Genomic DNA, 26959 nt, shown 5'->3' with positions numbered 1-26959 from the left:
TAGCTTTTAGGTGGCGAACTAGGGGGTTGAAGTTTTTTCTTAAAGAGACAGTACTTTGACTATCGAATGGTCGAATAGTCGAACGATTTTTAGTTCCTTTTTAGAATCCTTCGTTCCTTCGATTCGAAGCCGTAGTCGAAGGTCGAAGTAGCCCATTCGATGGTCGAAGTAGCCCAAAAAACACTTCGAAATTCGAAGTTTTTTTACTTCGAATCCTTCACTCGAGCTTGGTGAATTGGCCCCTTAGTGATGGGCGAATAAATTCAGCAGGCATGAATTCACAACAAATTTCTGTGTTTCGTGCCTGTGAATAAATTTGTGAAACTGAGATGAAAATTCGCCCCAAACAATCTGCTGCGACAAAATAAATTGTCGCTCATAAAAATTGTCATGACGCCCATTGACTTTAATGCATTTGGACCAAATAGTCATGCTTATAAAAATTGTTGCTTGCGTCAAAATTATTTTGACACCCATTGACTTTTTTTTCACCGTTTCGCAAATTATTTCATTGTTTCTCAAATTTTTTGCCGAAGCAAAATGGTACAGATTCAATCATCACTACTCATGTTACACTGGTTTCAATTGGAACAGTTCATTACTGTTATGTATTTATGACAACAACATTTTCTATATTTGCAAATTTTATATATGTTTTTGCCCTTTTGAGATTATAGGGGATTAAGATCAAGTAGATCAGTTGCCAGTGTGAATTTTTAATTTTTTTTCTAGAAAATAAAAATGACAAAAAAAACAGTTTGAAAATGAGGATTCTCTTTTTGCTCACCATTGATAAGTCTTGTGATGCCACTCATCACATAGAGAAATGTCTATTATGTTTATATACAGCCTTATATGGTTATTTGACCCATAAAGCTTACATTCTGAGTTTGGAGTGACCTGCACGTGGCCACAAGGTCAAATCTTCATGAGCCACAATCTAATGGTTTAAGCTTCAAGGTGATGCTTCTCCCTTTGTTGAGAGCATCATTTTGCTTGATCTGCTTATTAGCTTATTAGGGTTTGCACCAAGCTTCTGCCGAGATACATTTTCTAATGTAAATTATATTTCTGAAAATGCAGTGGGTGGCAGGTCAACATAAACTACTATTTATAGGGATGCACAGAATCCTGGATTTAGATTCAGACAAATCAAAGGTGATTTTTTTTTAAGGACTCAGAACTGAATCTTAATATCATGTGACTTTTGACCATGCAAGAAGGTGATGATTATTTTTCACTTGCTGTCTTTTTAAAAAAGGTTTTTGGACTTTGCTAATCTGCATATGCAAATTGGGGATTGCATTCATTGCAGGATTCAACTGAATCATTGGTAGTGGATTCAGCATTTGGCCAAATTCTAACATTCTAAATTTGGCGCATCCTTAGCTGTTTTATGCTCATGTAGCAAAGCCCTAAGTAAAATATAAAATAATGTATTTTCCTGATGGGTGGGCATTCGCCAGACTACCATCCATAGAAATATCAATAAAACTTCTTGTTTTATGGGATGTAATTAAAACTATGCTTGACGCGTTTTGTGTCTAAGCGAAAACAAAATAATCCTGCTTGTTTATTCTGAACACCAATTTTCCCCGATTCGGAGGGGCCGATTCACTAAATTCGAGTGAAGGATTCTAAGTAAAAAAACTTCAAATTTCGAAGTATTTTTTGGGCTACTTCGACCATCGAATGGGCTACTTCGACCTTCGACTTCGAATCGAAGGATTCAAAGTAAAAATCGTTCGACTATTCGACCATTCGATAGTCGAAGTACTGTCTCTTTCAAAAAAACTTCGACCCCCTAGTTCGGCAGATAAAAGCTACCGAAGTCAATGTTAGCCTATGGGGAAGGTCCCCATAGGCTTGCCTAAGTTTTTTTGATCGAAGGATATTCCTTCGATTGTTGGATTTAAATCCTTCGAATCGTTCGATTCGAAGGATTTAATCGTTCGATCGAAGGAATAATCCTTCGATCGTACGATCATAGCATTTGCGCTAAATCCTTCGACTTCGATATTCGAAGTTGAAGGATTTCAATTCCTAGTCGAATATCGAGGGTTAATTAACCCTCGATATTCAACCCATAGTGAATCAGCCCCTAACTGTTGTATTACCCCCTTTGTTTTACTCTTTTCTTCAGATCTAAAATTGCTAATTCAAAATTCCACCTCTGGTGGACACAACTAATGTGCTTTTTCAAGGCAACACTGCACACATCAGTGGCTGGTACAACACTGACAGCAAACATTACATTTTACTCTTATTGTAATAGTGTAGAGTTTTTCACATTAGAGAGATAATGTGGGATTTACAGAGTGCTTTCCCTTTGTCGGACTCAAAGCACTTTACATCTGTCAAAGCCATCTTTGGACGTACTAACTATGTTGGGATATGAGACTGGGATTATGTGACTTGCCCAAGGTCAAACAGAACAAATATCAGGGACTCCACCTTGAAATTAATTTGTAGACGAAGGTCACTAAAGTGCTTGGCCAGCTTCTTTAGCTGACAATAAAAACTTGACATGTCTTCACACATAATCATGAGAGCAAGCTCATTGTCATCCTGCTATTGCTAATGACTGGTGGAGGACACTAGGGGAGCATCCAACAGCTGGGGGCTATAAATGTAGCATCCTGAAACTGAATGGTTTAAGACCAAGGTATAAGGTTTTAAACCCCTTAGTACCATAGAGAAATTTGCATTGTATTCCAAAAACATTAAAACTAGACATCCAATATTAGCAGCCTTTGTTTACCAACCAATAAAAAATTCTCCTGAACTGAATCATTTGGAAAATGAATGTATATTTGAGTTAACGGGCGACTGCCATTGATGCCAAAGGTCCTAAATTGTTTCCTAAAATGTAGTTTACAGTTATACCATGGGATACTAACGCTAACTGGATCAAAACAATATATAAACAGGCTATACAAGTAGCAATAATATCTCTTGTACCTACAGTATTATACCTGTATGGTGGCACACCTATCCCAACCAAAATCCAGAATTGGGCAGGTTTCATGTTTTTATCTGCTAATGTTGGCCAATTCATGGTACACTGGTAGATGAGAGAGTAAAGCGGAGCCACAGCTCAAGATTGTTTGGATCGATAGAACGGCTCCCATTCAGCCTGTTCCCCCTCATACGCCTAGGCTGATCAGAGTAGAATGGATACTCAGTTGACCCATGTTTGCCAGGAAATCATCCTTTTATTGTAGAGCGCATTACAGGATGACTTGCTGATTCACGTGATTCTCCAGAGTAAAATTGTTGCTAATTTGTAAAGTTTGGAAGGTCTGTGGTAGCTGATTCTGTCTGAGGAACACAATTATTGGAATTAATGGTGGGAGAATACTGATATATTGGCCCATGTGTGGCCTCCTGTAAATCCTGGGTCCTCCAGGAGGCTACCAAATCTTATTGGAGTAAAAAATATAGAATAGTCAATCGTAGATCGAGTAGATGTCCTCTGATTCACGGCTGAAATTCACAGGAGTTTTTGCAAGCTGTCATTGCAGATCACATCCCACAAGTCAGATGTAGATGTCTGTTTAAAAATAATATAGATGTAATAGATATTACATCTATTAATATCTGATTTGTAAACTCCGTGAAAGACTTGTCATGTTAGGTAACATTGTTGAAAGGTAGTGTGAATGCAGCTTTTCATCAGACTTTTGCTTGTCTTTAACATACCTTGACAGTGTTGATTTTATATCACAGCATGGAGGATCTTTGTAGCATCCTACCAAATCTGGTGCTATCATGTGCAGTTACATAACGGATTTTGTAGGACAGATAAGTCTACCCAACCACCAGTAGCTCAGACCTTAATCTACATGGCCTTCTTTGAAGGTTTCTGTAATGTTGCTACCACAAGGGCTCCCTTTAGTCCAACATCCAAGGACCTTTTGTCCTTCAACAATACTAAAATTCATGGACCCCCTTTATTTCAATATTACACAGTAAATGTTCAATTATGGTGTTGACATTTTATGGCAGACTTTTAAAAATACTCTGTTAACCTCTTGGCCACCTTCAGATCCCTCAGCAGCCAGAGGGTTAAGAAAATGAAGCGAGCTATCGGGACTGTAGAAAGCAAACAGCAACAAAAGACCTATTGAAAGCCTTCCAGACTGAAACCCTCCAGCTCAATTAGTTAGGCACACACAGGCACAAAAAAAGACTCCTATTCAGGCCATCGGCTGGACACAGAGGACAAGGCAAAAGAAAAGATTGCTCTCCACAGCTTTTGCAGGGTGTCATAACAAGCAGAAAAACCTCTTATACAAGAATTATTTGAGCTAAGAGCTCAGAGGGGTTGGGACTGTAACTGGGATGGATGGGGGACTGTGTTAACAGCATCTAGGCTTGAGCCCTACAAGGGATAGCATAACCAAAGTAAAGGAATGAGTGGCCCGAAGGTATTATACATAAGGTTTAAACAGATACAGTGTTAGATTTCAAGTTTAAGAGTAAATACACTATTCATTTACCCAAGATTGTTCCCAATTGATGAGCAGTCCAGATTACAGATGGAGTGAAGAGTATGGAAAACCAACTTGCAGAGCAGATGTTCCCAAATCTTTGGGTGGGGTTGCAGCTTGAGGTCAACAGTTTATATATTATAATTTATATACAGTATATTACTGGGACTTCTGTATGTCAACCATATTCACATATATCTGTAGAAGAATGTTTTGTTGTTGAAGGAACCAATGTCCCATGGCACAGGTGTCATGTAGATCCCATCAGTGCACAGTAACAATAGCTTTTAATAGGAAACAGATAGATAATACATAATATAAATATATTTTGTGGCTATAACTGTTGTTCCACAGCTAGAACGGGAATATAACTATGGGCACATTGATAGTAAATTTTGTGTACAACAATTTATTTGTAAACCATCAGTTTATGGCAGGAAACCCCAGCTCTTATACTACAAATAAGATTAAATAACAATAAAGATTATCATCAACCTGTCACCTTATGGCCTCTTGCCTCCAACATTTCAACCACTATAGAATTTTCCTTAAGAGGTAATCACTAGATATTGATTTAACATGGAACAGGCTAACTGTTTTCAAATCAATAGCTATTAGAAGAAGTCTTGACTTTATCAGGTAGGGCTTTCTGAAAGACAAATCGGCCACTTAATGCTTGGCATGATTGCTCCCTTCTAGTCAAAATATGGTCTTGATAAAATGACAGGGATGTATCAGTTTAGACAATCCAGTTCAAAGCAGATATTAAAGAACATTCAAGGCAATGCGATATGGCTTCCATATTGTTAGTGCAACAATGTACACTGTATTTATATAAAAATATTTATATATGAACAGTTTATGGTCGACTCAACGTAGGCACAAGATAAACATTCCTAATTAAGTGAGATTACCATGAAACATCCTAGTCAAAATTCTGTAGATTTTAGTTATCTGAGAATGTCGCGGCAAAAATTCGCCTGTTTTTTCGAAAAAATATTTTTTGACGCTGGCGAATTTTTGCTGCGAATTTTTGCTGTGAATTTTCGCGGGCGTTTTGCGAATTTATTCGCTGGCGGCGAAGCGCGCAAATTCGCCGCGAATTCACGCCTGGCGAATAAATTCGCCCATCACTACTTCTTGTTCAAATATGGCAATTTAACCAGTCTCTGAATTAAGATTGTACTTTATTATATGTATATCAATGATGTCAAAGCAGGTATTGTCATAACATAACTAGAACCTAAGGTGCTCATATATATAGGGAAAATATTGACAGCCTATTGGGCAGCATACAAACTCAAGATGATCCTCTACATGATTGATATCTGACTTATTAAGGCAGGGATCCCCAAACTTTTGAACCTGTGAGCAACATTCAGAAGTAAAAGGAGTTGGGGAGCAACACAAGCATGAACATTTTTTTTGGGGTGCCAAATAAGTGCTGCGATTGGCCATTTGGTAGCCCCTATGTGATTTATCAACCTACATTGAAGCTCTGTTTGGCAGTACAACTGGTTTTTATGAAACCAAAACTTACCTCCAAGCCTGGAATTCAAAAATAAACACCTGCTTTGAGGCCACTGGGAGCAACAGCCAAGGGGTTGGAGAGCAACATGTTACTCATGAGCTACTGGTTGGGGATCACTGTATTAAGGGAAAGGGTAAAAACTAAAGGGCAAGAAACACACCAGGACTTGGATGTCATCCACAGCCAAGAGATTTCAATAAAATTCAAATATACTATTTTAGTGGTGAATTCTTTGTGTGAAATCATTGTCTAAGCAACTATATTAGTGGTGAGTTCTCATTGTTTATGCAATAGGAACTAATAGCAGGACACAACGCTATGAGAAAGGCAAACCTCACTTTGAACCTCAGCTTGAAAATACATTAGTGAATGTGTCTCTTTTGACATTTCAGAGTGTTGTATAACTTTCACTCCCCAGACTTATTCCTGTCAACATGCATGAGACCACAAGAGATTCAATATGAATGCAAACTGTATTTATTTGTTTAGCCTTATTCATGGAGTTAAACAAAGGTGAAAGCAACCCTACACTAGCAGAAATCTGTCACGGCCGGCACCCAACACCAGAACAAGTGCTCGAATCCTGGGTCTGAGCTAAACTTCACCAGCGGTGTGACCACCTTTGAGCTTCGGGAGGAGCCCTCAGCCTAATCGGGTGCCACCTGGTCTTACGAGAGGTTCAAGCAAGTGTTCTGGCAGGCAATGGGGCACGGCTGGTAGCTAGAGTCTTTGGGACCGAGGATCACGGTAACAGACAAGGATAAGGCAGAAGGATCGTCAGACAGGCTGGGTCGTGGCAGGCAGAAAGCAAGGGTCGTCAGGCAGGCAAGGGTCAAAACCGGGTATCAAGCAGGAAGGGTACAAGCAGAAGAGTAGTCGGATATCAGGCACTGGTCAGGATACAGAATTCGGGATGGTCAAGGTACAGGCTGGGTCAAACACGGATAATCAGATTCAAACAGACAAAATAGCACAAGGCTTCAGAACAGAGCACCAGAAACAAGTTCTATCACGGGCAGTTTGCTGGGAGTGGAAGTGGCCTATTTATACCCTGTTTGGACGCCAAGGTTTTCGCGCCAAAATCGGCGCACACACGCGTCAGGATCGACGCGCGCGCGTCCGCGTCAATAAAGGAAACGAGACGCGGGCGCGCGCGTCCTAAGGAGGCAAGATGGTGGAACCACGAGGCGGGCGTCCCCGCGGCCGGCGTGGCGGGCGTCCCCGCGGCCGATTTACAGCACCCCCAATCCCAGGTAAAACAGATTTCCTTACATTCACACTGACCCGATTGTTACGCAGGTTAATTGGCTCTTAATAAACCTAACCACAGTCTGTCGGAATGGGGAACTTAGATTGCAAGCTCCATTGGGGCAGGGCTGATGTGAATGATGTATTTTGCATTTAGACTTTTACCTGACTCTTTATTGCTAAAGGGTTGATGTCCAGGTTATCCCCTGGTTGGATATGGTCCACACAAATGTCCAAATAGAGTATGGACTGTCACATGGTCCTTATGTGCTCAATGGAATGGGAAAGTCACTATCATTTTCCAGTTGTGCTCGTTTTGTATACATAAGGTTATTACAGAATTTTCTGCTTCCCAGAATGGTCACTTACATCAGATAACTGGAGCAAGCTCAATCCTTTAGGGACACTTTGGACAACCTGATCCCCCTTATTCCTCTACCCTTAAGAAGGTATTCAGGCATTTTTTTTGGAATGAATTAAACATACAATATTAAGCCAGACGAGCCGCGATGAGGGTTATGCAAACACAACGGGCACATTTGCCCAAGTACGGTAACCCATAGCAACCAATATTTAGCTTTTGATTAGCCTTGTGCAGTTGGAATAATGAAAGCAAATGTCTGATTTGTTGCTAGGGTTACTCAAGTGGAGCAAATTTACCCCAAATTCTGCACAACCCCCATTCAGGTTTTATTGGACTGTAGGGTTTTTATGTACATTCTACAGTCTGCAATTTTTTATCCTCTCAATTGTTTCTAGAAAAAAATAATTAGGATAATAATACAATTTTGAACAGGCAGCTCATGGTAAAATTGTTTTGTTTATTTTTTTAATAGTTACATTTTTATAAATGTATATTTTGACCTGCAAGGAAATACCCTTCAACCCCTACTGCATATGTATCCCCTGCTTAAACTGGATCATGTGAAAGCATTCTAAAATATATAAATGCCTGTAATGAGAGATTAGGATGAAATAAACAGTATAAATAAACTGTGGGCATGAAATTGATCAGTGAGTCAAAATGGCTCTTTTTCTTCCGTCTTTCTTTGCAGAGTCTGTAAGCAGATGCTTGATATAATGCAATTATTCCTTCCAGAAATAATTACGATACAAAGTGCAGGCGTAGCTCCGCCATTCACAAGGGAATCTGATACATAGTCCAAGTGAAATCAAACATGTAGATCATTACAGGGAAACACAGCTTGTGAGCAAACTACATTAATTTAACATACATTCTCTATATCTGCTTTATTAAACCCCTTGCTGGTAGCAGTATAGACTGTGTTTTTTTTTAATAAACAGCCCATGTCTTTAATTTTAATATTTATCTATGTTGATCTATCTCTATTATCTCTATCTATCTATCTATCTATCTATCTATCTATCTATCTATCTATCTATCTATCTATCTATCTATCTATCTATCTATCTATCTATTATACTATTATTCTTTACAAGTCAATACAACTAAAGGTGGCCATACTCGGGCTGATAAAAGCTGCAGACAGACCGAGTCGGCAGCTTATTGGCCCGTGTATGGGGCCCTCTGACGGGCTTCCCCGATCGATATCTGGCCGTAACTTGTCCAGATGTTGATTGGACGGGACTAAAAATCCCATAGATCGCGCGACCCGACCATCCGTTTCCCATAGTTAGTATCCGATCGTTGGGCCCCAGGGCCCACGATTGGATCAGCCCGATATTGCCCACCTCAAGGTGGGCATATCGGGGAGAGATCTGCTCGTTTGGCGACATCGCCAAATGATCGGATCTCTCCGTGTATGGCCACCTTAACTACAACTGATCTGGATTTATTAACATAATGAAACCCAGCATCCATATACACATCCCTCCCTAATTTCACACCCATATCTATACTAACTATAGAGTTTAGTATCACAATAGCCTTTGATATTATGTCTGTCCAAGAAATCATCCAAGTCCCTCTTATAGTCATTAACTGAATCAGCATCACAACATCACCCGGCAGTGCATTCCACAACCTCACTGTCCTGACTGTGAAGAACCCTCTATGTTGCTTCAAATGAAAGTTCTTTTCTTCTAGTCTAAAGGGGTGGCCTCTGGTACGGTGATCCACTTTATGGGTAAAAAGGTCCCCTGCTATTTGTCTATAATGTCCTCTAATGTACTTGTAAAGTCTAATCATGTCCCCTCGCAAGCGCCTTTTTTCCAGAGAAAACAACCCCAACTTGTCAGTCTCCCCTCATAATTTAAGTCTTCCATCCCTCTAACCAGTTTAGTTGCACTTAGGAGACAGTTTCAATGCACACTCCCATGATTCTATTGGATTGCAGTCTTTTTAAAGGAATACTGTATCAGCCAGGGAATCTTTTCTATGGAATGATTCCTACAGTAGATCTCCTGCCTCATTCCACTGCAATCCATTGGCCCTAAGGAGTAGATCGATGCTGTACTGTCATGAATATGGATGTCCAAGCCAACTGGTTGGAAGTGGATCAAATGGTTGCATTTCACTGTATGTTATCCAGTCTAAAGCACTCTTTATGGCTGCACTGGCTGCTTCCTGCAGATGTTATTTATACAACTCTAAAGGAAGGCTTTTCTATGTGTATATTACCATCTCAGTTGCCATCCATCGTCCAAGTTCAGATTTTTGCCTCTTGTCCAACTTATCCTGGATTTATAATTCATGGTCTCTTAATGGACACTACTGACTATAATGGGAAACCAATTTACAACACTGATGGCTTGAAATGTAATTCTAAACAACAATTCTATATGGTCTTAGATTCATCAGTAACTTTAATTGCAGGTGAAACCAGTATCTGTCTGTCACTTTGTCCCATTCTTTTCTCTGCACTGCTGGTTCTGACTCTTTGGACAGTGTAGTAGAAGCCAGATGATTAACAGACCTGTAAAGAAGCATGTAAGGCATTTTGGTAAATTTTGTCTTGAATTGAGTAAAGACGTTGATGGTTTTTCATCAAAGGAGAAAAAGTAAAAAAAAACATACCCCCCCCTACCCTACATAGACCCCCCCCTCCCTCCTCCCCCCAGCCTAGCTGCTACCCCAGGCAAATACCCCTAACTCTTAACTTACTCCTCGGTGCAGATTCTGTCCAGTAAGTGCCATATGGCCCATGTGCAGTTGGAGCAATTTTCTGTTTTGCGACAACTATGCATGCGCCGAAAGTCACGGAAATTGCTGAATCGCCGCTCTCATTCTGAAGATTACCGAAGAGCCGGGAGATGGCTGCCGTGAACTCCAGAATCTGCACCGAGGGGTAAGTAAAGAGTTAGGGGCATTTGAACGGGGTAGCAGCTAGGCTGGGGTGAGGAGGGAGGGTGGTCTATGTAGGGTAGGTGTAGGGATTTTTTTACTTTAGGGTTGAATTTTCCTTTAAGGACTATGGTAGCAGTTGATGGTCTTGCTTTCCCCATCCTTTCCCTATTCCTTTACTTTACTTACTATCTCCTCTTGTTGTCTAACTATAGCTCTTCCTTGATGTACTCCTCCAGCTCATTTCACTACAAATGACCATTCCTTCCCTATCCAAACGGCTTTTCGGGAGGATAAGTGCAGAGATTAAAATGTAAACAATGTTAATACCGTTCAGAATGTAATGTATGATGAATCATTGGTACACTGAGCATACACATGTTGCTGTGCATTAGAACATGACAATAATTGTAGCCTCCATTCTAACTGCAACCAGGCCAATTCTTTTACACTTTGTTTTATAATAAGCACCAATTAGATAATAAAAATGGACCTTTAAAGTATGCAGCTTGTGACAATTAAGGTATTGATAAAATTGCATTAGGGATTCCATGCAGTATACAAGCACTTTTGTCATTGGATTCAATACATTGTCAGTTAATATCTTTATATAATGTATTACCCATTATGCACGTCTAAAATCAAGATAGGAGTCCTCAATGGGAAGATCCATGCATTAAAAAGGTGGTCTGTGGTCAAATCCGGCATTCCACCTCAACCTATTTTTTGACTGGTAGGATCATGAGTCAAAGAGTTAGGATAGCCAATTGAACTGAAAAAGGCATGAATAAAATGAATATACTAAACATCTGAGTTAACAATTACATTGATATGATGCGGGATCTGGGCAAAAAAAAAAAAGACAAAGATGAAGTAGGACCTCTGGCCTTTAGGAGCCATCTGGTCAATATACGTCAACCACAGCTAAAGAGCCATAGGTGGAGCAACACTGATAGATAGTATCACTGTCCTCGTCTTTTGCTACTGTTGCCATCCTTTTTGAATGCCACCATCTTGCCTTTTAATACCTGCAACTGCCCCACTCTTCTACTGCTGCTACTGGAGATGCACCACAATGTACAATGCCTTGGGCAAGTTGCTCCACCATAAACATCTCTGGGTGAACATGCATAATAATGACTTTCCTATCATTGCTCAGTATATAGACTAGGGAAAGCATTTCCTTTCCTCGGCCTATGTTAGTTAGTATATTATACAAGAGAAGCTTTCTGAGTTTAGGGTCCCAGCATGAAGCTCCTGTTTCAGATATTCCCAATAAAAAATATGTTGGTTTAGAAAGAATTGGCTCATTAAAGACATCGCACAACAGATTTAGGGAAACAAACTCAAGATTTATTAAGTTTAGAGTCAGTCAAATTCAGATTAATTATTTCTACCGTCCAAGGCCGGACAAACGGTTGTACAGAACATTCTAGAAAAACAGCCTTTAAATGAATGTGATGAAAACAGCAATTTTACACGTGATAACATAGAGTACAATGGAAAATATGAATTGTTTAAGATTTTTAAAATTGTGCACGGCATGAAAAACAAGAAAACATAGAATTATATAAAATTAAAATTAATAACGTTAGCATAGAAAAACAATGCAAAACTTGATATAAAATGGAAGAAAATGTTCTATAAATACGCTCATATTAAAATGCTAGACATGCTAAGACGAACCTCATTATTTATGTACAAGTTATCAGCATAACACAATTTTTTTAATTTTTTGTATTATTCTTTCCATTTTTTTTTTAAATTTAAAACCCCCATATAAGTATTTGTTTATAAAAGTTGTGGGTACCTGGATTTGACCTACAACTAAAAACCATTTAAAAGTTCTGGCTTGGATTTTGTTGACCCTTCAGAGAAGTTCAAAGCACAGGAACATGAAATAAATAAACCACAACGGCTTTTAAAGACTTTAAAGATAATAGAGTGTATTTGGGATTCTACAAACCATTTCATTTAAGAAAGGTCAACTCCAGGGTTATTCAAAATGTAAAGCCTTACAGCACCCTGAATGGTTATGGGCCATAAACAAGTACAATGCTATGGTGGAGTCCATGACAAAATAATGATAAAGACTGACAGTTTACAGGAGCCTTGAAACAGAAACAATAGCGTGGCTCAACAGTAGAGATGGCCACATGTCACCTTGGGTTCTAAACACCATGTAGTGGAGTCTGATGATATTAGTCCCACCACTAAGTGGTTAGATAAGATATTTTATAATTTTTATTCTCCAACAGATTTGTCTAAATATGGCAGTTTTCATAATAAAGAGGTTGTATCTATTGAAATAAGCCACTTTTTTCACTCTGTAATTAACTCCTCTGTTGTAATAACTTCAGAATTACTTTTATGATCCCCGAAATTGCCCTATTTCTTCCTTCTTTTTAAATGTTTCCCATAATTTTATATTAAGAATGCTTAATCGCTAGCAATCCAATTGCAAGTAAATAACAACGCCTATCAGACAGCTGCTAGCCAGCTTACAATGTTCCCTCTTCAAGTTCAAAACCAGCTAATGGATTGGAGAATTCTTGATAGTTTTCAAATGTATAATCTTGAATGAAATTGAAGTCAAGGTATGTATAAATGTTTGGTGGACCTCAAATAACATAAACAACGTGTCCCTATGAAGAAGATTAAACATAAATATATATTGCTGCTTAATAAATATAACAGATAACAGTAATAGTTTAACCAGTCCCTTTTCAGGTCACTGGAATGTCTAGAAAACATTCTAACATGTTTCATGCGTAACTACAACATGGTGGGAGAAGGACACCCCTGCACTAGACCATACTGAATTTAATGAGATGGACTGCAAGTTAAGCAATTGCATTTGAAAAAGAGTGCTCACGCTTTAATTGGTTGAATTTAGTGTTTAACTCCATATTGATTAAATGCGTGTCCTCTTTTCATGTAAGCTTTAAAAAGAAGTCTCCAATTATATCAGTAACTTCTAAGCTTGCTCCCCTTGCCCACATAACCTCTGGGCTGCCAGCTCTGAGACATGAATCTCTTATGTTCAAATTATCCAGCACCCTTTAGGGTTGTGTTTTCCATCAAACTGCCACTTTAGAAGATCCCATGCTTAAAATCTTCTTTCAGGAGGCCGAACATTCGATTGTTATCATCTTAAACGCCTAAAAAGCTTCCCTCTAGACAGACTTTGCCATTTAATTGAAAACAACCTTAGGCATCATTAAATATTCTATATTTTTATAGATCCAATTCATTTACAAACAAACATGAAGACAATTCTTCAGTCTAAAGGTTCCTGGTATGATGTGAAATCTCCCAAATACTCTTTTCCTTCACATCAATATTTTTTAACTCCTTTGCTTGTATAGAGTTAAATTACTTTTCTCCATGTATAGTTCCCCCCCCCCCTTCCCTTAAACAGATCTTTTTCTATTTTATGGCATTTGCTAAATGCATAATCCTTTCACTTGGGCATGGGATTAAAACTCAATCCTTCTCAGCAGGCAGTGACTTCTGGTCAAATGTTTCTTCCATGGAGTGAAATTTGGGAAAAAAAAAAGTTTTCTTACAAACTCATTCTAGTGTAAAACAAGTCAATTACACAAGCTAAATCGCACAGGAGAGAGAAGCACAGTTCCCTCTGTCTGAAATAGCTCAAAGCGCCTACGAGAGATGTGTCGAACAAAACATGCACGCAGGCTTAAACAAATCTACATCTGCAGCCCAGTGTCTTCAAACATTCTGGAAAAAATATGGTGTGCTTGGCTTTACAAAGAAATCGGTTCACTCTATAAATGGGATTTCATGTTAGACTGGGTTATTTCAGAGGCTGCACCTTTAATCCTTGTTACGTTGCTATCACCATTATTAATGTCTTAAAAATAGCAGACAAAATTTCTGCAAATTAAATCTTTTAAAACCATATTTTAAAAACACCCACAAGAATCGGTGGAAAAATATCTAATTTTAATAAAACGAAAACATTTTAAAATTTAAATAGTACAAAAACTTTTTTTTTTTTTAAAAAAATACATCCCTCGCGAATGTGCGTTTGTCTTCTGCCCAAAATCATAGCTGTAGACATAAAAGATATTGCTAATAAGGTGTCACAGGAATATGATCCAATCAGATGACTATGTTAGCCAAAAGGAAGCTACCAGTCAATGATCTGGTTCAGTACGTTGAGAGCTTAGACACGTAATCCAATTGTCAAAAGAGTCACATCCATATTTATTAAGTCTGTGTTGGAAAGTTGCCTTTTATGTTTGACTATTTAAACCAAGTCAAAGACCAAACATGGCAGGGATGTCTTGAGAGAGTCCACAGAACATAGCAGGAAATTCATAAAACCTCATAGAAGACTGATGATAAAAAAATCCTACCTCCAGATTTAATTCAGGGAGCAAAGTGAGATATTTTTTCGTGTTCTTTGTCTCTTGTTTTTTCTTAAATTCTTTAGTCTTGTTTTTTTGGCAGCCATGTTCTTTTATGTTGCCGTGGGCACAAAGACCGCTGCCAATGCCAAGGAGTGTAATGGGGTTATTTTTACTTTCGGTTATCTAGCTTTATGAAGGATTGACAACACTCATACAGCTAGATAACCAAAGATAACAACCAACCCCTGCTCATCCCACCACCGCCACCATTTTCAGCTACGTTGAGTCTTCGGTCTTCGGTCTCCTGCACGCCGCATGAATTCTAATTAAAAAATACAAGCATTACCATCTTATATTCCGTTTTTCACATTCTTTGAAAACAAATCTGGTCTACGATATCAAAGAAAGGCGTCACAATTTCTCACAAATATGTACATTAAACAGTTCAACATGAGTGTTTCCTAATATAAGAAAGAGGGGTTATAAATAAACCATAAAGAGTGTTAGAAACTAGAACATTTTCGTTAAAATAAATGTCTGTTAAAAAAAAAATCCGAGATTTTGCTGGCATTCATAGTTAAACGTAACTAAGAACCGTCAATTACACTTTACAAAAACAAACTTTTAGGGTTTTTTATTCAAACAATACAAACGTATGAGCCCATACGTGAAACCCTTTGGGGTTAGCGCTCATAAACATGTATACTGTGAGTTTGTAGTGGGTAATGCTATAATACTTGTATAATATATATATAAATATATATGTATGTTATAATGTTGTAATATTTACCTGACCTGCATTCATTTTTTCCTCGATGGCTTCAATATTTAGACAATTAAACAACAAAGGTAAAAATAAATAAAAATAAGGCTTTGCCTGCTTGTCTTGTTTATTGGGGGTTTCAAGAACCACCGATTCCCAGAATCCTGTGTGTGGGTTTAGCATGTATCCCAAAGCACAGCAGTCCTTTTGAAACTTGCTCGCTCCTATCTTGCCACAAAGGTTCTGCCTTGCGATGTTGCTGTATTGATGCATCTCCTGCTGTAGAGTCTGCTAAACCACTGCACATCCATTCATTCTTTCACACACCCCTCCTTTCTCTCCATCGGATTGGTCAGTAAGACTTGTGATGTCAGCATCTCTGATTGGCTGCTAGCTGCCCGATATTAAATTTCATCAATGGGGGGATGATTTAGTGAGGAGGAAAAAGCTGGCCCTTGGACAGCATACATTTTATTGTGTCTTCTTCCTTAATAGCCTATGGCATGGGCATTTTCATATTTTTGCAGCTATCGCATTCCAAATCATCTCCAGCCAACGTCTCCATCTTTATAAAGGCACACTGCTCCATCCTTAGTGAAGTTACAACATTTATCCTTAATATTCACCCTTCACCAGTGCAACATTGTAGTTTGTATATGTAAACCATCATATTAATTATCTCAGAATGCAAAAGTGAGCCCTTTTGAAGTAGAGGGGGTTTCTTCATTACGTTGTGCCAAAGGCAGTCTTCGTTAGACACAATTCACACGGGACCCATAAAATAATGATGAAAAATAAAATTCCCAGCATGAACTTCATGGGGGAAATCTATTTTGAAGACGTGTCTCATCAAGTTCAAGAATTTCTCACAACCATCAACCAGAATTTTGGAAGAATGGAAAATATTTGGGCTAAACTCTCTGCTGATATAATTGTATTATGTAAGAAAGGCCAAAAATAATATGGAAAATTTTAGATGCAGCATTATTCTTACATTTTGGGTTGAGTTCATCTGGCCACCTATGTTGCTATGGTTTTCCAATTCTAACAAATTTTGCCAGCCATTCTTGGTGGCCGATTGAGGTTTAGAAATACAATGTATAAATAGCCAATGTGATGGTGTTTTGTAAAATGCTGAAACATTATTTTCCAAGCCTTTTCAGACATGCTGATGGTCTGTCCATGTATGGTGCCTAGAGGAATGTTTTAGCAGCCTGATTTGAAGAGAACAGAACTTATCCCTCCCTGACCAAGAGGGACGATTCCTGACCAATGCTGTTGGTTGAGGACACATTTGGGTATCCTCAGATTGTCTTGTGCTCATTAACTTCCACAAGCAGCATTCACTGGTCATTTTTAGGGACCCTGGTGAAGGCAGAGGGAGCTAAAATAATAGTGTCAAAATGTAATTCTTTGAAATATTGACATACACCATCATACTGGTCTGTCTAGAGAACAATTGTTCTGCTGACACAATAAGCTTTATGCTGTACCGTCTAAAGGGAAACAATATGGCACCTCCCACTGCGGCGGATAAATACAGACAAGGAGGAGGAACATTTTGGAAGAATAATGTTGGTAAATCATATATGTTAGTGCTATCTGCACTGCCAGTCATGGGTAATTCAGAGCAGGGCAAGGGGAGACTATACCTATATATCTATAAGCGGTTCAACAGAACCCCTTCAGAATAGCATTGTTTGTGTTTAGAGCTATTACATCAACCAGCCTCCCACGTGCCTGTCCCAGCATTTGTGTTTTATGTGCATAAGTCTAATGTTTTGCATCATCTTGTCGTCAGCACACAACCACGGTATTGTGGTATTGATACCCTAGTGACGAAAAAATATGGCTTATCAGACTTTGTTGAATTACATCTCCCAGCATCCCTGACTGCCAATAACTGCTGCATACTCGTGCATGCTTCTGCCATCTGTAGATTGTTACTGACTGCTGTGGCACGTCCGATGAATTGTCTTTGGCATTTCTATCCCATTTAAAATGACTGATGTAGGCTATTATGCGAATAAATGTATTATTCTATATAAAGATGTATTACCATTTGCATATCATTAGTATATGGATTTTTTTCAAAAGAGGCGCAATTAGCTGAATTTTATGCAATGTGATCTGGAGACCACCAATAAAATATTCTATGTTATTAATTATTTCTGATCAAAGGGTTCATTCCGCCCATCCACACCAAACTGCATTATGCATGATTGGCTGTTAATATATGTACATACTGTGCACCACTACAATATATAGGGGCTACTTATAAATGAATGGGTCTGAGTTATAAAAAAGAGCAGAATACCTGGAATATGTGTCACTTGTGTATTTCCATAAGCGCAGATATTTAAAGTCTGAAGTCAAATGTGTTGCACTCCCAGAAGAGAGACAAATATTGCCCGTCATAATTAATTTTTTGTGTTTTATCTGATACATTATCTGAGACTTTCCTATGAATTTCAACTTTAAGGTTATATAATGCTATCCTAATCCTAATCTCTTAAAAGGTAATTTTATAAAAGGAGCAGTTCACTTAAGGGTGAACAGAATTTACTGTTTTTGGATCTGGCCCATCACCAGTCCTTCAGAAGATCCTAATTTGAGATTTAAATCACCTAACAGTAAAAATTTACTTTTCCACTCATTCTAAACCAAATCAGAAACTAGCAAAAAATTCTGGGATTAGCCTATTTTCTAGAGGGAATCCTGGTTTTGGCATTCCTAAGGTCCAACTAACCTAGCAACCAGGCAATGGTTTGAATAGTTATAGAAGAAGAAAGAAACATTATAAAATAATACAAATAAAAACTAAATCTAACTTCAAAATAAAAATAGATGAGATTGCAGATTTAAATATCAATGTCTTCATCACATTTAAAGTTAATTTCAAGATGAATGTCTCCTTGACATAGAAAGATAATAGGGTGTATAATTCTATTTGTACTTTAAGAAATTCCACATAATACAATAATAGTCTCGAAAAGGACCAGGAGTTTGGATCTGCATCCAGTGTTTTTTTTTGGCCCTGCAATCCCTCTGAAGGTGGAGCCAAAGATTTTATTGCCAGGATGCTTTGTCCTCCATTGTTATATGAAGAAAATACAAATCCTAAAGACAACTTGTTTTTTTTTTGGCCTATTAAATATTTGCAAGGCTTGTGTTATGCAACAAAGACTATTCCATTCATGGAAATCACTCTCCAGAAGAACGTGCAATCAAATACTGGTACCTATGGCATAATAAGAGCAGCAAAAACTGTTATCCTGCCTAATTCTATTGCTATTGATAAGCAGTCTCATATAATAGGATTTTTGGGTGACTTCTATTTCATCTTCTTGAGGCCTTGGGCCAGGTAGATTAGACCTCTTCGACTAAGGCATCCAACATTCATTCTAAGTTATTTGGGACCAAGACAAGAAGGTTATAGGGATAGATTGTCTATTGGCAGCTGTTATTAAATAATATATTAATAAAACAGAATTTGCATTTTTAGCAATTATTTCAAATTAAAAAATGTTTTGTTTTAAAATTAGAGATCTATTTATTATAATGAATGTTAGATACAATGCATTTTGTATGCTTCATTTATCTTGAGTTTAGTTTTGGTTTTGGATGAAAAAAATGTCTACAGACCTGTTATTTACTCGAAGGCATTCTGACCTCAAGTATATAATGCCTTGCAAGGCTCAGATTTGGTTTTATTGATCTTATTTTGTACCTGACTACAGATTGTGAAGCAAGGACAAAGTCTCTTAATCCTTTTATGTCAAATTCTAAAGCCAGTACCCCTCCCCCTCTCTGTAATAATAGTCATGTTTAATGGGCGTTAAGATATAATAACAGGATTTATCTCAATCCACTATCCCACCAATACACTTGATATACCCAGAGTGATATTTTTTCTAGGCGTTTTAAATTAAAGTTGTCTTAACTCGGCTGGTAGTAGTGGTAGTCTAGTAGTAGTGTCTAGTAGTGGGATATGTAACATATGAAATTATATTCTCTTGGGGTTAGATTATAGGGTGTCTCTATAAGTATAGTGCTCTGTTCTGTTATGATGCCCTGGAAATTCACTTGCAAAGAATATCGATTCCTCCCCCCACAATTCAAATATTTTTTAAAAAGAAATTAGATTAAATCTATTTAAAAAAATGAATAAAAAACTTTTTCACAAAAAAATTCTTCTGTTGGGTAACTATTTTTCTGCCTAATTTTATTCTGTGTTCCTACTAGAAAAGTATGTTTCAGAAATAGCAAAAATGAAGCTTGCAAGCCTTCCTCTTCAGCCTCCAACAGCATCTCCACCACCAATATCAAACAGAACTGCAGAACACAGCAAGCCTGCTTTTGTGTTGGTGTCAATGGAGAGTGTATGAAATGAGATTATTGTGTGAGTGCTGTATAAGAATGCTGGGGAGTGTGGCACAGCTGCAAACATGGGGGTGTAGGAACAAAAGCAGAGCCTGGTTCAATTTGCTCCTCTTTTGAAGGCCTCTGGAAAGGTTGACAGTTCCTCCTCGATTGTGCTTAAACCAAATAGTGTTGGGATCAATATTTTGTAGAACATCCCCTTACACTTAAAAAAAGTATTTCATAAAAGCTCACTATAAAAGGAATTCTATTAAATATTAGGTCCTAGTTGAAGTAGTTGACCTATATGTTCAAACATTCCTTTGATTTATATTGAAGTTCTAATGTATCTAGAAAAAATTGAATTCATCCACTTTGACAAGCAGAATTCTACTCTACTCTGCTCTATTCTATTCCCATGATTATTATATTCTATTCCCATGATTATTATATTCTATTCCCATGATTATTATATTCTATTCCTATGATTATATTTAGCACTTCTTCCTCTCCCACTTTATTAGCTAACAGTACAAATAGAGAAGGGCAGATGCTGTATAAACACCCAATAAAATAGACTATAGTCCAATTATCTTGCAAATGTTACACAGCTGAGGTCTGATTAAGTATGAACATATTAAACAAGAGCCAAACTATACACTGCCTGCTTATGTATTGTCTGTCTTGGCACCCCCCACTATGTATATTCATCTGTGCCAATAGATGTGGCCAATAAACCTATATTTGCACACTCAATTATATATACATATATTTTTGAGTTAATTGTGAAATTTCTCCGTATATATATATATATATATATATATATATATATATATATATATATATATATACAAGTGTGTTTTGATATTTAGATGCATATCATTGTAGGATAACACTAACAAAATGGCACCCTATTTTAAGGCTCACTTACACTCCACAGGGACAATTTATCACATGTGTCTTCCACGTGTATCTTATGCCCCATCGCCTTCATGCCACATATTGCTGCTACCTGTGTATATACATGATAGGGGTTTATTGTTGAACCTTCAATTAGAAACAACACATTCTGAAGGTCCCTTTTGATTTTTGTTCAATACTTCTCTTGCCCTTAGTCTCAGTTGCAGGCTTTATAATTTTGTTTCTCCAACACTTCTTTCTCTTTGCTAATTCTTCTTCCCTCTTGTTTACGTTTCCCATAGTATCGAGGTCTTCTTTTTAGACGTATTCTAATATAGACTACGCTACATAGAATTTGACCTTATGCAACATTTACATCTCACCACTACAGACATAGAATTAATATATATATATATTTCATTATTAATATAGTGTGTGCAAAAAATAGAAAATTGAGTGACCATACCTTATGCATCTGAAACTCCACACTCAAGACTCTGAAAAAATGGATAGGAAATATGCTTGTTGAATATTTCTTTGCTTTTCTTTTAGTAGTATGTAGTACTGGTTAGTATGGATAACCTGGTCTATAAATAATAACACCATGACATCCTATTTTACCATTTCAGCCTCTAATATCAGGAACAACAAGTCTCTGTATAAAGACGAAAGTCTGCAAATTTATTTGCTATATTATCAACCTTATATTAAGCTAAACAATCACTCTTTATCATCCTCATCAGAAAAAAGGGCCTATTGGTAAATATTTCCAGAAGAACCCCAAAAAAAAAAAAAATTCTACCATCCATGACATGGCTTGTACAAATTAAAAATGTTTTTAATCCATTACAATTTTAAAGATGCTCCTATAATACAGTTCCTGGGGTTACTTAACGTAATATTATAAATTTTTCGACCTCTGTAGGATTGATTTTTTTAGGGAAAAACAAAAGAAAAAGTGTATCTTCTTTTCCCAGAAATAAAACATACTTGTATTTTCCATTTTACACCGAAATCCATTTTAACTAAATGCTTTTCTATCATGATGTATGGTGACAGCACCTGTTCAAGGCCTAAATTAAGAATTCTTGATATTTGTATTTGCTTATTTATCTGTACACACCCACACAATTTATTTGTATTCGTACTCCAAAATAGTAAAATAATCTTGTACAGCTTTTAGAAATATTTTAAAATCATCAATTTTCTTTAGATAACAATACAATTCTAAAATAAAATTTTTAAATCTGTATTTTTTAAAATATAAAACTTTATTTAGACTGCTTTTATTTTTTGTAATTTTAGCAAATATTTACATTTTTAAAAAAAAAAAGAAAAATCTTTTGCCATCTAAGAGTATTTTTATTTGATTTATTTAATTTTTCCACATTAACGTCTGTGTTTGGGTGTGTGTTGCTTCATTTTTTTTTTTAAAGATGCTTAATATAGTTCTGCGTTTGAATGTCTTAAAAAGAGTCACCATTTTTGTTAAGAAATAGAGCTGTGATATTCTTTGGCAGCAGATAAAATGTGAAACCTTTATCCGAAGGGCTTGTAGGCCTTTTCTTTATACATAATAGCAGGCCCATTTTCACACACACACAAGCCGAGTTTTGTGTGCTTCCTTCATGTCCAAATCCCCTTAAATTAAGACGATAAGTACTAGCTTGTAAGAACGTACTTGTCAAAAAGATCCTGTGATTGGTAACTTAGCTATTATTTCTGTCTACAAAGCAACAGAAGGCTCTAAATCTCTACCCTTCAAAAAAGGACCATGTTATTAATGTTAGAATTTATCTAATTGTTCAGAATTTAAAAAAAATATATATTTTTTTTTGCTTTGTCAGTTCACACTAGCCAGAATCCTTGGAAGATTAAATCCCTCATTTAATCCTTAGAAAATACCAGTACCTAGAACATATCATTTGACCTGATGTATAAATGTAGGTTTGTCATGTGCTAAAGTATTAAAGGCTAACAGAGAATTAAAAATAGCTCCAACTCACCATAAAGTGCAGGGTTTTTATCCGAAGGATGCAGCATTCTTGCGGATGATAAGGAAATGAGTCGCTTCCCCTGCATCCTACCCTCTTGTGGCTGTTGGTTGCATCTCTTAATGACGTAACATGGTACTGTCCATTCAGAATTTTTCTTAGGCTGCAACTCGTGATTCTTCCTTTTTCTCCTTTCTTTTTGCAGACGCATTCAGCCTGAAGAACCAAAAGTCAAGCTTTTGCGCTGAAAGATAACGATGTTCCCAGAACCAAAGCACCAGCACCAAGACCCACAATGCTTAATGTTTTTTTTCAAGAGCCTCTCCACCCAAACCTGATTACAAAAAAATGAGTGAACACAATCATCACAGGATCTTTTCACATAAATACTGCTTTATCCTCTGGCTCCTCCTTGAATTCCTTTGAGTTGGCACCTAAGAAATTGTTGATTGGGACAGGGTTGAGAATGGAGGAGTGGCCGTGTTGTTGAATGAGGTATGGGATGTCTTGAAGACACCCCTCCTTTTCCTTCTCCTCCTCTCGCTTCACTCTGTGCACTCATGATTTTTTTTTTTAATGAACTCGTTATTTTTCAGTATATGAAAAAACTTCTCATCTTATAATGAATTAAACAAATACTCAAGTAAATTAAAATATATTCATCCATTTTAACTCAACATTTAACTAAAACTGTATGCAATGGGCTTTCCTCCTTTACAATTAAAAGGAATATGTCAAAGATATCCATTGGTATTACAAAGCACATATCTTACTGCTGTGTTTAGAAAAACAGACAATTGGGCTAGGTCGGACAAAAACACTGGGCCTCTAGATATTAAATTTTATTTTTTTTTGTTTTAATTTAGCATGTATTTGCCATTTAAAATATGTGTTTAGCACAGTTATTCATTTCCTATGGGGAGAGTGAAAATTGCCTACTTCATATGTCCAATTCTGCATTTTTTGAAGTCTGGTTTCCAGGGCTGATTTTGAGGCTCTCTTTGGAAGCCAGTCTAATGGTCCGTAGAAAATGCACAATGAATTCACTTTTCTGTCTTTTTGCATGGGAACTCAGTACGTCCTGAACTTGACAGGCCATCTCCTGCATGTTAATGAGATGTCTCAAGTTCATTGTCAAAAGGGCCTTTGCAGACACACTGTTCTCTCCCAGAGACCAGCCTTCAATTCCAACTCTTGTTTTGTTCCAATGAATAAACCCCTATGCGTATGTGTGTGTGTTTTAATGCATTTCAAGTACCCAGACTTCCACACTGGCATAATTAGCCAGGACAATTTGCATGGTCTCTCCATTTACTTAAAAAAACAATTCTCATACTTACGCCTCCAAAACAACAGCTTCTGCCAAACAGGAGCACGTATCGCCTCTACTCTGTCTCTGGATTGCCACCCCTCCCCAAATAAAAGGAGATAAATAATATATAGATAAACTGACAATATATTTAGATTTTTTAAACACATATTATTTTGCAGCAGAGAGATATAAAAAATGATCCTGTTCATTAGAATAACAGAAAGCTTTTTTTTTCCCATATGGATTTTCCAAGCTGGACGATAACAGATAGGTAAGTCTAACATTTACTACCAGTAATATATTATTTTGCAAACAATATTTTTTTTTAACACTAGTAGCCTTTGTGAAATTCAATGATTTCATTCTAAAATACATTACGACTGATATGAATTTTTGTACTTTTAACTGAATTGAAAAAAAAGAACCTTTTCAGATAAATTCTGCATTGTGTTACCCCCTCCCATTCTTTTAAGCTCCCTCCTTTTTTCTAAGGACCCCTCCTTTTTGTTTAGCTATGTGTAGTAAACCAACACACACACAATGACACACACACATGCACAAATATGAATTAATATTAGTTTCTCACCAGCTTGGATAAACTGAGCCTCTGGTCACCATGGCTTTTGTTCAGACAATCTTTTCATATTGTTAGTACTCCCTGGGAGCTGAATTTAGCACGCCCTCTCTAATACCACGTGATGCCTCCATCCTCCCCCCCCCTTTAAAAAATGCTCATTAGCAGAAAGGAAGCTAAAAGGGGGATAATTATAATTAAAAACACCTCTTGATTGCTTTCTTTCCCCCCCAAAAAAAGAACATATTTTTATTAAGATGCAATTGGTGGAATTAGCAATTTTTCTCTAAATTCATACATACAAATCTCTTAACTTTAAACTTCAGCCAATACCAATATTTTTATTTACAATGATGCATCTCTGGTGCTGTTTATATGGCACAGAGGAAAATCTCCTAAGTGTCCTCACTGCTTTTTGCAAAGCTCCATGCTTGTTCTTCTTTGCCACTGGTTTCCAATGTTGGTGAATTCAACAGCTCTGCTATGGCTGAATTAACAAATAAGGGTTATTCTGCAACCTTACCTTTCCCAAAGGGATGCACTTTACAAAATGATAGGCGTTGTATTCTCAGCTCAGCTCCAAACTGCTCTATGCTCCTATTTTTCTATCATCCGAAGGGAAAAGATCACCAAGAAACTGGGATTTCTCTGAAGAGGGAAGTGAAGCACTTTGAAAGAAAAGAGAGGAGACTGGCATGGCGTAAGGATACAAACACTACAAAGGGATACTCCACGTAGTCCATACGTAAAGTATACGTATTATATTTAAAAAAGATGATATGCAGATGTGGAATGAGCAGCCTGACCTGCTGCATTAAGGAATTAACACAAGGGGAAAAAAAATCTTGAAAAATATTTTTCCACCATTTTCATTTGTGGAATCCCGTTGCAATGCATGTTTAAATGTTAATTATTAACTCATTACCATATATGCAAATCACAAATCTTGTACCGAACATGATGTTCTTATGCACTATTTTTTTTGGCAAAGCTGCTATGGCTTTTCCATGTATTCTGCCGCCATCAATATATATTTTTTTTTTCACAGTAGAAATTGAAAAATGCTAAATATTTTTGGCAAAATTGAGGCTGAAAAATTATTTATTACACTAAGCACTCCAGACCATTTGAAGGCATTCTAGTTAAATGTAGACTTATATATGTGTATGTATCTGAGTGTATGTATGTTAATATAATACCAATATTTACATTAGACTCATGTGACAAATCATTCTGGAAAGTATCAGTTATATGAACTATAAAATTATTATTATAATTATTTTTTTTTATATTTTCATATCGGTTTCAGATTACAGAATAATTCTATATTTTATCTAATGGAAAAAAAAAATGTCCACACTTTGTAACATGGTGTTTTAGTCAACAAAAATTTACTATTATCTTATACTGCCGAAAAATGTTTATACTGAGATTTTACTATCTTAAATATATTCTGTTTTAGCCAAATGTAAAATTAAAAATTGCCTTACACTCATAAAGATTAGTGTCTCAATCTGAACATTTTCTTTTTTCAGGATTTTAAGATAAATTCAAAACTGGGCATAAATAGTGGAATCTAATAAAGGGACTTGTTTGTTTAGCAATCATTCTTTTTAGGAATATGGTTAATGGAATTTTAGTGGAATTTTTTTATAGTTCTATACCACAGAATAATGATGAAGTCTATATAATTTCAAAAAACAAGAAAGAGCCACAATATTTTTTTTGCAAAAACACCAAATACAATCTAGATGGCTTTTTTTAAATATTTATGCTAATTGCAGAGCGATTAGAATTACATTTTTTTTTTCAATTTAAAAAAATGCTGTCATTTAGACGTTAAATGCAATGCAATTCCTATTTGCAAATCTTAAAGCTATGCTATTGGAATTCAATTCTTTATTTGGGATTTTTGATCAAGCTATTATAATGGAAATGACTGAATATGTCAATAGTTCAAATAAATAAAATAGGGATTAAATGTGAAAAGAGGACTTTTCAGTTGTCTGTCAGGACAATTTGGGGGTATGATGTCATGAAGGATGTCCACGGAATTTTATATATGAATTAGAAAATTGAAATAATCAAGGGATGCACGTTTATCGCCATCAAGTCATATTCAATCACAGCCCAAAATGACT

General features: G+C 36.8%; 1 long non-coding RNA gene across 3 annotated transcripts; it reads right to left on the bottom strand.

Annotated features, from left to right (window-relative positions):
- Positions 1-11868: 11868 nt before the first annotated feature.
- LOC108699394 lies at positions 11869-23617 on the bottom strand. Of its 3 annotated transcripts, XR_001932769.2 has the most exons (3): positions 22945-23617; positions 21405-21435; positions 11869-15235 (listed from the first exon to the last, which is right to left on the bottom strand). It is a non-coding gene; the product is annotated as an uncharacterized LOC108699394 (long non-coding RNA). The 3 variants fall into 3 exon arrangements; XR_005963577.1 differs by lacking the exons at positions 21405-21435; positions 22945-23617 and adding an exon at positions 15704-17178; XR_005963578.1 differs by lacking the exons at positions 21405-21435; positions 22945-23617 and adding an exon at positions 15709-17178.
- Positions 23618-26959: the final 3342 nt, after the last annotated feature.

The sequence above is a fragment of the Xenopus laevis genome, chromosome 8L, assembly GCF_017654675.1.
Source record: "Xenopus laevis strain J_2021 chromosome 8L, Xenopus_laevis_v10.1, whole genome shotgun sequence".
NCBI classification, from domain to species: Eukaryota; Metazoa; Chordata; class Amphibia; order Anura; family Pipidae; genus Xenopus; species Xenopus laevis.
The sequence above is the reverse complement of the archived record's forward strand: the minus strand, read 5'-3'. Positions and strand labels throughout refer to the sequence as shown.